Source organism: Rutidosis leptorrhynchoides, chromosome 11, assembly GCF_046630445.1.
Source record: "Rutidosis leptorrhynchoides isolate AG116_Rl617_1_P2 chromosome 11, CSIRO_AGI_Rlap_v1, whole genome shotgun sequence".
Taxonomy (NCBI): domain Eukaryota; kingdom Viridiplantae; phylum Streptophyta; class Magnoliopsida; order Asterales; family Asteraceae; genus Rutidosis; species Rutidosis leptorrhynchoides.
In genome coordinates this window covers 104,972,553-104,987,908 of record NC_092343.1, presented here as the reverse complement: position 1 = coordinate 104,987,908, position 15,356 = coordinate 104,972,553, and positions in this window count along the sequence as shown.

Below are 15,356 nucleotides of genomic sequence, written 5' to 3'. Positions count from 1 at the left end.
TCATAGCACATTGGGCTAGTACGGATTCATACCGAAGTTGAAATTATACAGTTGAGATTCAGAGATATCATCTCAGCTCGAGAGAGGACACTTGCAGATAGAACTAGGATACAAAAGATAAATAAAGATGACAAAAGAGAAGAAAAGAAAACGATTTAATCATGTGAGAAAAAAAAACATATTAAGATTTGTAGAGAAAACGTCAATATAATTAGAAAACAAATTATATTTATAGGATGGCTCTAGCCAAGGAGGACTATAGCCAGTGGCGACTTTACATGGTGGGGTCACGGGACACCGGTAATTTAAAAATTATTAGTAGAAAATACCCTGTAAATTGTATAGGAAACCACTAAATTTAACTAGAGAACCCCATATCTTTTTCCAATTTATAGTTTTTCCCTTAAAATGTATAGGACACCACTATATTTAACTACTCGGACCTAATATAGATTCCGAACTTGTAGTTTTTCTAAAGTAAACAACCACTAAAATAACATTCAAATATAATTAGTACTGAAAAAAATTTCGAGGACCCTATTGAGTTTGCATCCTGGAATCGCCACTGATTATAGCTCTAAAATTATCAAATGAATTAAAAAATGAAATCAGTGAAAGCATAGCTTAAGAGGATGAAATTAAGAAACGATGGAAAGTGTATTCCTCATCCAGTTTTACTGAGGGAAGACCATAACAAAGTGAAGAACTCGAGAACACATTTCTTAGAATAAAGTTTAAAACAATCGATTTTGCACAAGGATCAACAAGGACCAAGTAAGATGGCCCTACTAAAGATGGGGAGAAGTAAAGAAGTAGGACCAGGTTCCTATAGAGGCATGACAGTGCCAAGGAGACGATGAACTGATGAAGTGTGGCGGTTGATCAATCTATTTAAAAAGACATTCAAAAACGCTGAAATTTCAGAAGACTGTAAACTCGGCGAGTTTGTTCCCATCTATAAGAGCAAGTTGAATGTGTAAATACATGACACTTATAAAGGTATAAGACTATTTAGCCACAATATGAAACTTTTGAGAAAGTGATAGAGACAAAGCTTAGACGTGAGTCAAAGGTAGCTGAGAACCAATTTAGTTTCATTCCATGTTGTTTTCTAATCGAGACGATTATTAGGAGTCTTCTGAGAATTAGAGGGAAACAAAGGACCTTACACATGGATTATTTAGATATTCAAAATCATACGATAGTAGTCCATGTGACTAGATTTGAAAGACCGTTAATGTTATGGATGCTTCGGGTAGGTATTTTAGAGTTATTAGAGATATGTTTGACTGCATGAGGGGATGATGACATGTGTCCGAATGCTGGTGAAAAACACAAAGTCTTTCCCAGCGAAAATAAGTTTATACCAAAGATTAACCCTTAACCCATACCTTTTCGCTATCGCGAGGGGTACATAAGAGCATTCCATGGTGTTCTAGTTTGTTGATGATATAGTGATTGTATCAGAGACCAATGAGGAGATAAACAGAAGACTGGAGAAATATAGGGAGACCATAGAACATAATGGTGAACGGATCAGCTAATAAAAAATGAAATACCCTCGACGTGACTTCGACATGAACGAGGAAAAGCTTGAAAATGTTGATATTTGCTTTTGGAACAAGCCTGACATCCGCAAGACTCTTTTAGTATCTAGGCCTAGTGATACACAATTCTGGTACAATAGGCGATGATGTGACCCACCGTTGAAATGGAGAGCGATGACAGAAGTCATGTACGATAGGAATGTTCATCTTAATTGAAGAAAAATTACAGAGTGATAATTAGACCTTCCATGTAGTACGAATCAGAGTGATAGATGATCGCGAAGGCACACGGGAGGAAGATGAAAGTGGTTTAAATGAGGATGTTTAAGATTGACGTGTGATAAAATAAGTACATATGTTATTAAATAAACTTTTTAGTGAGTAAACTAGAATTTAAGAGTGTATATTAATGACTTGAGATAAGGCTGATAGTGGAGTTGGACATGTAAAAAATATAAGCAAGTGGCAGAAATTTTAAATTTTTTCATTTTGTCCTCAGTGGATTTTTTTCTCAGAAATCTTCATATTTTGTCCCCAAAGCCTATATATTTTGCCCGAAAAACTTTATATTTTGCAAAGACCTTCATATTTTGCCAAAAAACCTCCATAATATTTTGGTCAAAAAAAGTTGCTACGCTTTTAAAAGTTTTTTCACCCGTGAGTGATTTTTTTTTTCTATTTTCGCCACAACTGACAGTGCCTGTTAGGAAAGAGAAAGCCTCACGGGTTGAAAGCTTAAAAAAAGAGGTATACCTACATTTAAATGTAGATTGACTTATGACTTACGAGTAATGATTGTGGACATTTACCATTATAATGCTTACCTCACATTCAAGAAAGCGAAATGATATATTCAACACTACTTTTGATAGATCTATTTAAAATTACTGACATTCTCTTAAATTATGTCTTACACATATTTTTTTGATAAAATTTATTTGAGAATATTTTTGAAAAGTAGCATCAAATCATAGTGGATTTATCAAAATTGTGTTTGAGATATATCACCTCCCTTCATGAAATTATGTGTTGTTGATTTGTTGTGGAATAATTTTCATACTATGAATATTTTCAGATTTTTAAAACATTTGATATAATTGTCTTCAGTTTTCTCATTATCTATAAATTTAATTGGTATAAAATGCAATTGACATTATTCATTAGCAGCCAATTTTGACATTTTGAAAATCCACATTTTTTACAGTTAAATACTCAATAACTTAATTATACAAACAAAGTAGATAATGGATAATTTGTAAAGCGCTCAGTTACTAAACTAACTAGTGAGTGTTTGGAAACTTGGAATCCCTTCAACTTCCATTTTTTTCAACTTTTTACCTCTCCACTTTTTTATTTTTTTTTATTTTTATTTTTTTTTGTAACTTCTCTCCATTTTTTTACTTTCTAATTTACTCCTTCCACCATCCCCATCTCATTTGATTTTTTATATTAAAATCCCTCACTTTTTTATATAATTCTTCCCCAACCTTTTTTAAACAATCTCTTTTTTTTTTCTTTTTTTTTGTTTAATACTTTTCTTCATTTTTTCTTTATATTTCTCCGACATTTTACTATTAATCAATAAAGGTATCCAGATTAAGTGTGTTTTAATTAGTCTAATATCAAAGATTAACTTATATGTGTTTAATCTTTTAAAAAGGATTGTTATCTTTTTTTTTTATGTTAAACTCTTTATCGTTAAAATATTTTAATTGAAACATATAGTCATGTATACAAAAAATTACCGCTTGCAGTGAAGCGCGGACCCCGTTGTTTGTTGAGTTAAATTTGTGAATTTTAGTTATTCACTAAATTTATTCAATACATTAAACAATCGCTATTATTTATCAACGAATTATTGATAACCTACATTATATATTCACACATGCATATTATCAACTCGATGAGAACCTAACTAGAAAAGAAAAATAAATAAATGTCCTTAAAAAGTATATTCACACATGCATATTATCAACTCGATGAGAACCTAACTAGAAAAGAAAATTAAAATTTGAAAAGCGCCTCTATTTTTTCTTTTTTGCAGAAAAACTTTAATAATATTAAACAGAGCCAAAGATCAATAAATACAACTAATACAAAAGTAAACCGAAACCGAACCATAGCCAACAAACTATCATAAAAGCGTCTCGTGGGGCACATTTTTGTAAAATTTCAACGCGAATATATAACAAAAAAATTATTTGAAAACATGATCATTAATTATGATCTTTAATTATCCACAGACAAAAACAGTGAAGGAGAGAGAGAACCTAGTGAAGGAGAACCCCTCTTCGTATCTTGTTTATTAAACACAAAGGGTTAGAGAGAGAACCTAGTGAAGGAGAGCCCCTCTTCGTATCTTGTTTTTTGATGGTGAAATTTGATATGTTTATAAGCAAGTAGATATAAATGGATGTGATAAGTTTATAAGCAAGTAGATATATTTTGATGTCAATCCAGATTTATAAATGGCATTTTATATTGGGTGATATATGACATAAAAAAAGAATGTGAATCTATGGATGCTGCAAGTTAGGAATCACAACTTTATTTGATGTTTTTCCTCTTCCTCACTCTTCCAATACTTTTCTTTTTTATTTTTTGTTAAATTAAAACAAAAAGAATATATGCGTATTGTATTTTTGGCTTTCTATGAATATTTTTTTTTTTTTTTTTTTTTTTTGTTAAAAATTGTAACGATCTCGTAAAGATGATGAAATAATTGATATGTCAAATTATTGTCATGTCATTAGTGTGTAATAAAGAGTGACACTATTAAGAAGAGCACTTGGACTTGTGAAGTTGTGATAGTCTAATTCGGTATTTAATTTAGTGTCTAGAACGACTTTAAAAATTAGACTTTGAGAGAAAAATAGAAGAGTAAATATTATCTAATTCGATGTCTAGTATTATATTTATAAGTTAATTATCCCATTGACCCCTGTGATTTATCGAAAATTACAATGGTAGTCCTTTTCTTTTTAAAATTATACCAACATGATTTTTTAAAATGCACTGTGCGCTGATCGTACATTTAATTCCAATTAAATTCTTCCCTTATATAAGTACATGTGCATTTCACATGATGAGCAATTAAGTAATTTTATCCTTGACGTATAACACAAATAAACCTACAAAGTTGCATTGAAAAGGGTTGATGATGAAGATTTTACAACGTGGTGAAGATTATTTAGAATATCGAGAACATTGTGAAGATTATCATATTGGTAAGTTATATTATTATAGATGTATATTTAATACTTAAGTAATAGTCCTTATAAGTTTATGTATCTACAATAATATTACAATTTGTTGTACATTGTTGAATTGCAGTTTGTATTGCAAATTGCTGACTTGCAGTTTGGTATATTTATCGTAGGTGCAGTTTGTATTTATATAGTTGTGCATTTGTATTCCAATTTGTTGTAGGTGCAAGTCTGCAATAGCTACAAACATGTTGTACACCATTCTCATTTAATAAAAGCTACAATGCTATAGCTTCTCATTTAACACCTAAAGGCTAAAGCTACAACTGGTTAACCAAACAAAATTTTCTAACACTTTACCATTACAATTCAATTGAATTTAAGATGAATGATTTGAAACCCTAAATTTTAAAAATCATACAGTAATTCATAAGATGTGGAGAAAAGGAATAACATTTAACAGATGAACGGTAGATACAAGATTCGTATGTTTGAGAGTTTTTAATATAGCTTTGTTTAGATAAAATTATCTAATTGCACATCCTGTGCAATGCACACGTACTTATTTAACGGAAGAATTTAACCGTCCTTAGATATTGGACTAGCTTCCTGCATTTTAAAAACAATAGGAACTACCGATATAATATGTAAATGAAAAGGACTACCAATTAATTTTGAGTAAAGTATAGGGACCAATGATATAATTAACTCTACATATAATTATCATTTTTAATACTTACATAAACATTTAATTTATTTCAAATAAAACGACAATATATATATATATATATATATATATATATATATATATATATATATATATATATATATATATATATATATATATATATATATAAACTAAATAAAATAAAAGTTCCATTAGTTAAAAAAATACAATACAAAAAATACAAAAACAAGTAAATACGATAAATCAAAAATTACAATCACTAAATTTTAAGATTAGTCCAAAGATGTTATCAAGGGCAGAAATCTTGCAAGACAAGAGAGGGCCATGGCCATCGTAAGAGTTAGTGGTACTTGTGTAATTTATTTGTAACTTAAGGTAACTAATTACTTGTACATTGAGTAGCCCTCCTAAAAGTATTTGACATAGAATTCTTAGAACTCTATCATGAATCTAGGTTGACCCATTAACTAGATGACACCTAACAGATTATTCGTAATAAAAGGAATGACGTGTATGTTAATGATACGATGTCTAAACCGACGTTTGTTGATAGACTTAATAACGTGTTGAATGATAAGAAAAAGAAGCAGTGTGCAAAGTCGAGAAGGCGTGTTGATGTAAATAAAATCGACATCCTTCACCGATCTTAATTGGAAGAAGTGCTAAATTCTATTGTGATTGCGATTTAAATTCTTGTTTTGGTTTTTGCAAAGCTTGGTACGTATTAAATAGACATGTGCCTAAAACGCAACTTGTGACCATTAAGAAGAATGCGAATTTGAAGGGGAAGGAGGTATGTGACGAGGGATTGTTTTCTTTAAAAGGCAATTTTGAAGATTTAGATTGTGGGGAGGCGACACAAAGATTACTTATGGATGCCAATGATGGGGGCCCTTCGGTTTGTGATAAAAATAGTTTTTTCATGAGTTTAAGGAACAAGGATTTCCTTGGGTTCCTGGGACCCGCTTTGGTCGTTCTTCTTCCAAAGTTTTCTCGTACAACATCAAATCTCGGAATGGTAAAGGGCTTCATATTGACAAAATCAATGGGTTTACAAAGCGCCAGAATTTGAGGAATGGTAAAAAGCCCTTTTAGCTTTTTCTTTGTTTGTAGGTTTTTAGTTGGTTTGCTTTTTATTTGGTAGTTTACTTTTCGTTTGTGATTTATCAATGGTGTGTGTCATGGTTGTGTTTTTCATGTTATTGTGTTGTGGTAGTGAATTGGCTAGGTTGGAGGTATCGTCAACTTGTGACGTTTACATGTTTCGAGCCGTTCGATTTTCCTCCTTTGGTGTATTGGTTGGATCTTCTTTTTTCTATGAAGATCCCGTTTATATAGTATATAAGTTCACAGTAATTGAACTATGAACACCAGACTCTCAATTGAATAATAAATATGAATTATAAGAACAATAATTGAGAGAACACGATATGAAGATATATGAAAGACAATGTTAATCGTGCAAAAGGTACATTATGAAGTAAACCGTTCACCCCTATTTATACAGTTTAACACCAAATCTAGGGATTTGGTTTCCTAAACAACTTGACTAAAATTAAGGAAAAGATAAACTTAAACTAAACAAATATTCGAAATCAATTCTAGAGTATATCCTCCGGAGATAAAATCAAATCAAAACATATCTTCTTAAAATATAAACATATCTTCAAAATCCTCCTTATCTTAGCCATCAAGAAAACCAAAAACGTTGATTTCACCAAACATCAGAGTCTGCAACTTCAGACTCTAAAACTTCAGACTCTAAAAACCTGCAAAATGTTTTTGACTCATCAGATTATTTTTCCAACAATCTCCCCCTATCTGATGATGTCAAAACCATCTGTCCATCTACTTGTTCAACTCTTCAAACTCTCTTTCAATCAACCTGCACTTGTTCTTCATATACTTAATTTTCTTCAACATGGGAAGTTTACTATACAAGTGATTCACCAATTTAACTCTGAAAGGATAAGTCTGCTCTGTCACACACCTAGTCAACAAACCAATCAACAACTCAATACTAGCTCCTTCAAACTGCTCAACTCTGATCATCATCCTTTGATTTCCATTTGTTTTGAACATTAAAACATCTAAATACTCAATATACCTTTCATCAACAAATTCTAAATGCTCTGGAACAGCATACCTCTCTACATGACCCTTAACCCTCCTCTCCTTCATCTCTTGATCAAACATCCCACAAAATATCTCATAATCCTTGAAACTTATAAACCCTTCTTCAAATACTAAGTGTACCAAACTAGATACCCTCTTCAATACTTCTTGCACTATAGCTTGATCATCTGCACACTCCTGGATACACATAGCTAACCCTTTCCATTCACAAAACCCTAAACGAACAATTTGGTTCAACTTAACTCTTAACCTCCTATCAGAAAAATGTGTCATAGTTAACAACAAAGTTACACCTTCAAGCTCTGATTTATCAATCTCAACCTTGACCACATCCCCTGCATACCTTCTGAATTTAAATCTTTTATTCATCTGAACCCTTAACTTATCTTGCATAGCAGCAACAGCAGTAGCATTCTCCTGATCATTACCAACACCACCTGTTTGAACACCATCTGTTTGAGTATGACTAGCAACCACCTGAGTTTCAACTCTATCAGCATCCTCCCCCTGAATCTGTTGCTCCCCCTCAACTTGAGCTTTCTTTGATGACTCCCCCTCAATGCCTTCACCATCTAACCTTTTCCTTTTCTCCCCCTTTTTGACATCATCCACAGAGAGAGTAGACAAAAACTTCCAAATCTCAACTTGTTGTTCTTGGAGTGTCTTAACATCAGAAGAAAAACCTGTAAAACATTGCCTGATTTCATCAACACCTTCCAACCTCTTCTCTAAAGCATTCAATCTATCACCAATATCTGTTACACCCACTGCATCATTAGAACCACCAAAACCCTGCATATCCCCTACCATCCTCCTGACCTCCATCAATTCATGTTTAGAAACAAAATTATTATTCAAGTGAAGCTTAATTTTATTAAATTGAGACTGCACACCCAAAAGTTTGTCATCAAACTTCTTAGTCAAAGTAGTCAAAGCCTGATGCAGGCCAACCACATTGACTGGTGCCTCAGCCTGTGAAGTGGAGCCAATGTTTAGGGGTAAAGTTTGCATGTCCTCACAACCTTTCTGGTGATAAGTAGGGCGATCCCTAGACATAGAAGGGTTTGAGACCTGTATTTCATCCTGTGACATGGATGAAACATTGGCAGCCTGTGCAAGCAAGTGTAAGGATGGAACATCTGGAGGGAAAAGTGGCAGACTTGTGTCTGGGGTAATTGTAGGTTTGGCCATTGAAGATGAATTTTGGATTTGGTTTGATGAGTCCAGGATTGGGACTTCTTGATTTAAGTTAACTGAGGGGGTTTTCTCAGCAACTGTAATGTGGGAATCCAAGCTCACTATCCTAGCAGGTTCTGGTTGGGTCAAAGTACTCCTCTCACCAACCTCTAGCAGAGGTGATGGAGTTGTACTGGTAGCACCTTGCCTAATAATTTTTTTATGTGAATCCATGGGTGCTAAATCAACTAAGTTTTCAAGTATGGGAACATTCTCAATATGAGTTGGTGAGCTCATAAGGTTGGTTGTGTGGAGATTTTGTTCAGTAGCAGTGGGAGAAGGTTGGTTAGAAATAAGTTGGTGTTCCTCATTCATACCTTCAGCCTGCTCAAATTGTTGAACAACATGGGGTGGAGTGACTGTGTAACATCCCGCATTTTTCCGTTAAATTATTTTAACGACCGTCTTTTTTTTTATAGATAATATCTTCCGTTATCTAAATTCGTAGTTTCCGTTGACTAACGTTCATAATATTTCCGTTATTTAATTATAACATCACTCGTTTACTCGAGCGTTTTCACAATATTCGTTCGGTAAAATCCCGCACCCGCTTCTAAACTCGAGGGACTAAAATTGGCACGGGGCAAACTAGTTGACTAGGTCAACTAGTCCACCCCAATCACCACCATTCAATCATCTCCATCTCTCTCTCTTTCTCTCTAGCAAGAACACACACACATTTACCCAATTCAATCATTCATCATCTAAATTCGATCTAGGAGGCCAACATCAAAACAAATTACGTATTTGGAATCCTCTCTTCATCCTCTACAATTTGATACCAACTTCATCTCGTTTGGGTGACATTTCTAAAACTCTAGATTCCTCTAAATTTGTGTTTTTGATTTGAAATGGTGTTAGTTAGTGTCTATGGCTCGTGTCTAGCATGAATATATGATTTACTTGCTCGATTTGTTGTTTTGAGTAACTAGTATGAACAATTGAAATGGGTGTGCTTAATCTTTGATTTTGGATGAGTTAATGTTGTTAAATTGTTAAAGTTCATGTTTTAATTGTGTTACTAGTATCACTAGCTTCAATTTGGTGTGTAGGTTGATTTGGAAAAACATCACTAACATGATTATTGATTTTGTGATTCTTGGCTAGGGTTTGATAGCTGTGACACCGCTATTTTTTTTTTATACGTGGCGGAAGCATAATATTAATTTAATATGATATCCACATTAACTATTGTTAATACAACCTGTGTCACTTGTCATTACAAAATACTTGTTTATACAGAGAAGACATATTTACAAAAAGATTATTGTTTTCATAAAGCAAGACAACATCAGAGTTGACTCTTGTCAAACATAACATCTTCATGCCCGTCTTCTCCCCAAAAGCATAATCTACAAAAGCTAATAACCTGCAGGGAGGAGATGGAGGGGAATTAGCACGAAGCTAAGTGAGTACGACTAACTACAGCCCATAGCATACATAAGAGTTATACTAATCCTGTCACATAGTCTAACACACAAACATCACCCAGTAGTGCAGTCTACAGAGACTCCGGCGGCTCGGCCAAACCATTAACCACCAGCTGATCGAACTGGGGCTTACCAGAAGTTCCTCCACCACCGTGTGTATATACATAATCCACACGCGACGGACGCGTCATTCACATATATATACACCACGGCTGTCTAGGCCACCACATGAGGAACCCAACCCGCAGGTTGATCTCTCCTACCGAGGCCACCACACAATAGGGACGCACTGGGCTCCAGCAGACAAGCATCAACCAACATGCAGTCATCACAATGTACCAACTATCCACAACAATAAGTATATCTAACAAGCATGGCAGTCATAATATAACATGCTACTATATACTATATACTCCAGTTAGTCCCACTCACCGATTACCAGCAAACGAGAAGGTGTTCAGCTATCTAATCACTGAACCTTCTCTTTCTCCTTTTCTCCTGAGAAATACATATACACGAGTTAGTTTATGTCCATAAACACAAAATAACACAATACAGAAAATTTTGTCAGAAAACTGTCCGCTAAAAATTTTCTCCTTAACACTTATGCACTTTCAAAATTTACATCATAAACATCAAAATACAAACGGGCAGCATAACAGCTAAAAATCAACACTTAGGTAAAATATTCTGCCCTGGATACTCAGTCGGTCGACTGACACTGACAGTCGGTCGACGGTCTACACAATCGGTCGACTGACCTTCTCAGTCGGTCGACTCACTTGGTATTACATCAATCGGCCGAATGTAAATCTCAGTCGGTCGGTTGTATTCGTTAAACGGTCAGTTCAACCCTCAGTCGGTCGACTGTCGACCGACAGTCGACCGACTGTGTTCATCTTCATCAGAAACTGAACAAAGGCTACGGACTTCAAGCTAAATTCACCAAATCTTGATCTAGAGCTCGTTTTCGACACCAAAACTTGCCACAACTCAATTACTACATGTTATAGACTATAAACCCACAAAGTTTTGACCATAACAACATCAAATCCATGGATTTTGACACAAAATCAAGTTTTTTTACAAAACTTACACAAAACTATGAATTTAACCATGAATTGAACACAAAAACACATGTTTCTTACCTTGTTAGAATCAGTAGACAACAAGGAACAAGATTCCAAGATCAATTTGAGCTCAAGAACAAGTTTTGATGATTAGGGTTTCAAAGGAGAAAGAATTAGGTACGGGGTATTATTTGGGAAGGGTCTGGAAAGTGCAAGAAATGCACTGCACAAGTCATCAAAAGTGGGTTAAAATCCCACACTGTGTGACACACGGGTATTTATCAGTTATCTGATATCTTTCGTACATCATTTGGAGACCCAAACGAAGTCCAAATTAAATAAACAAACCTGTTCTGTGACCCTTGTCACAAACTGGTCCTAACCACATCATTATTTAATAGTAAACATTAAATAAAAATAAAAGCATATAATAACACAATACTAACTTAAGGGCAATCTAGTAATCTTACATCTAGGCCCGATTGAGGATGTTACAAATCTAACCCCCTTAAGAAGATTCCGTCCTCGGAATCTGGTTAAGGTCAAACAAATGGGGATAACGCGCTCTCATTAACTCCTCGGTTTCCCACGTCAAGTTAGAACCTAAACTGTGCCTCCATTCCACTAACACCATTGGAATCTGTTTCTTTCTCAACTTTGTGACTTTCTTGTCCACTATTCTAACCGGCTCTTCTACTAGTTTGTTAGTCAGGTCGACTTTCAAATCTTTCAATGGAAGAATCTAACTTTCATCGTCTATTTTGCACTTTCTCAGATAGCACACGTTGAACGTGTTGTGAATTCCTGCTAACTCTGATGGAAGATCTAAAACAACAGTTTGATCATTCAGAATTTCTATGATTGGAAATGGCCCAATAAACCTCGGAGCTAGTTTACCACGTTTGCCAAATCTGATCACCCCTTTCCATGGTGATACCTTCAAGTATACACGATCACCTACATGAAATGTTACCGGACGTCTGCGCGGATCAGCATACATCTTTTGTCGATCTCTAGCTGCCTTTAATTTCTCACGTGCAATTTCAACTTTTTCTGCAGTTATCTGAACAATCTCGGGACCTGCAAATTGTTTCTCACCTGCTTCTAACCAACATGTCGGAGTTCTACACTTACGACCATACAACATTTCATACGGTGGCATTCCGATACTCGAATGATATGAATTGCTGTAAGCAAACTCTATCAATGGAAGATGCGAATCCCAAGAACCACCATACTCTAAGATACATGCTCTCAACATGTCTTCTAACGTTTGAATCGTTCGTTCACTCTGACCGTCTGTTTGTGGATGATATGCTGTACTTAAATTCACACGCGTACCCAGATTCTGTTGTAGACTGTTCCAGAAGTTCGATACAAACCTAGTATCTCTATCGGAAACTATTGACAACGGTACACCATGACGACTAACGATTTCTTTCAAGTACAACTCTGCCAAATCACTCAACGAGGCTGTTTCACAAGTAGCTAAAAAGTGAGCACTCTTTGTTAAACGATCCACAATCACCCAGATCATGTCGTGACCTTTCTGGGTTCGGGGTAACTTGGTTACAAAATTCATCGTTATATGATCCCATTTCCACTGAGGAATTTCTAACTGTCTTAGAGATCTATACGGTTTCTGATGTTCTACCTTAACTTGCGCACAAATATGACATTTTTCGACAAAATTTGCAACATCTGTCTTCATTGTTGGCCACCAATACAATGTTTTCAAGTCTCTATACATCTTTGTACTACCTGGATGCACTGATAATCTCGATTTATGCGCTTCAGTAAGGATTAAATCTCTCAAATCTCCAAGCATAGGCACCCAAATTCGGTCTTTATAGGTCTTTAATCCTCTAGAGTCATTGCATAGGTCAAATTTTCTTTTAGTCATTTGTTCAGTCTTTAGGTTTTCGTCATTCAAAGCTACTAACTGAACGGTTTTCAATTGATCAATCAAGTCTGAAACTATTTCAATTCTCATAAATCTAACATTTTCGATGGTTTTCTTGCGACTCAGAGCATCTGCGACCACATTTGCTTTATCCGGATGGTACTTAATCTCACAATCATAGTCTTTAATCAATTCTAAACATCGACGTTGACGCATATTTAATTCTTTCTGCGAAAAGATATATTGAAGACTCTTATGATCTGTATAGATTTCACAATGTGTACCATACAAATAATGTCTCTAAAGCTTCAAAGCAAACACAACTGCAGTTAACTCTAAATCGTGAGTAGGGTAGTTTCGTTCATGATTCTTCAACTGTCGTGAAGCATACGCTATAACTTTATTTCTCTGCATCAAAACACAACCCAGACCTGCACATGGCGCATCGCAGTAGACCACAAAATCTTCTGTTCCCTCTGGTAAAGCTAAAACCGGCGCTTGACATAACAACTGTTTGAGAGTCTGAAAAGCCTTTTCTTATTCATCAGTCCATCGAAAGGCTACATCTTTTCTAGTTAACTTATTCAATGGACCTGCTATTTTAGAGAAGCCTTTGATAAATCGGCGGTAATAACCTGCTAAACCCAAAAAACTCTTAATTTCTGTCGGCGTTTTCGGTGAGTTCCAATTCATTACGGCCTCTATCTTAGACTGATCTACTTTAATACCCTGTTCACAAATCACATGACCCAAAAATTGTACTTTCCGCAACCAAAATTCACATTTGGAGAACTTAGCGTACAATTGTTCCTGTTTCAAAAGTTCTAACATCAACCTCAGATGCGTAGCATGATCTTTCTCGGTTTTCGAATTTATCAAGATATCATCTATGAAGACAATCACAAACTTGTCAAGATACTGACGACACACCCTGTTCATTAAATCCATAAACACTGCTGCCGCGTTTGTTAACCCGAATGGCATAACTAAAAATTCATAATGACTATACCTAGTTCTAAACGCTGTTTTCGGTATGTCGGTCTCTGCAACACGTACCTGATGATACCCTGGACGTAAATCAATTTTTGAAAAGTAGGAAGCACCCTGTAATTGATCAAATAAGTCATCTATTCTTGGTAACGGATACTTATTCTTGATTGTTCTCTTATTTAAGTCGCGGTAATCTATACACATACGAAGCGACCCATCTTTCTTTTTCACAAACAAAACAGGAGCACCCCACGGTGAAGAACTTGGCCGGATAAACCCCTTATCTAACAGTTCCTGAATTTGAGACATCATTTCTCGGATTTCTGACGGAGCTAATCTGTAAGGAGCTTTTGCAACTGGCGTAGCACCTGGAACCAAATCAATTTTATACTCTACTTCACGTACTGGAGGTAATCCTGGTAAATCATCTGGAAATACTTCTGGAAATTCTGACACAGCGGGAATATCGGTCACCTGCTTCTTCTCTTTTTTAACATCAATCACGTAGGCTAAGAATGAATCACACCCTTTCGTTATTGCCTTCTGAGCTTTCATTAGGGAAACCATAGGGAAGTTAAATCCACTGCGCTCTCCCCTAGCTATCACTTGGGATCCGTCGGCCAAACGGAAAGAAATCATCTTCTTATAACACTTAATATTAGCCCTATTAGCTCTTAACCAATTCATACCTATGGCCACATCAAAGCTAGGTATAGGCATCAACAAACAGGTTAAAGGGAAGGAATGGCCGTCAATTTCGATGGTAATTCCAGACACAGATGATGTGCATGGAACCATTTTACCATCAGCTACTTCTATTCCCAAAGGCTCATTTAACATCCTAACAGACAACTTCAACTTATCACAGAAGCCTAAGGACATAAAAGACCGATTCGCTCCAGAATCAAATAACACACGAGCTGGCAAGGAATTAACCAAGAACATACCGGTAATGACGTCATCGGTAGCGGTTGCAGCGTTTACCGTCATCTGAAACGCCCTTGCCTCTGCTGTTGGAGGATTCTTCCTCTTCTGCCCGGCAGAAGAAGCAGAAGATCCCCCGGAAGTAACAGACCTCGCCCCTGACCCTGCCCCAGAACCAGCTCTTGACGCAGATGGACAATTCGCTGATCTATGACCTATGTGATGA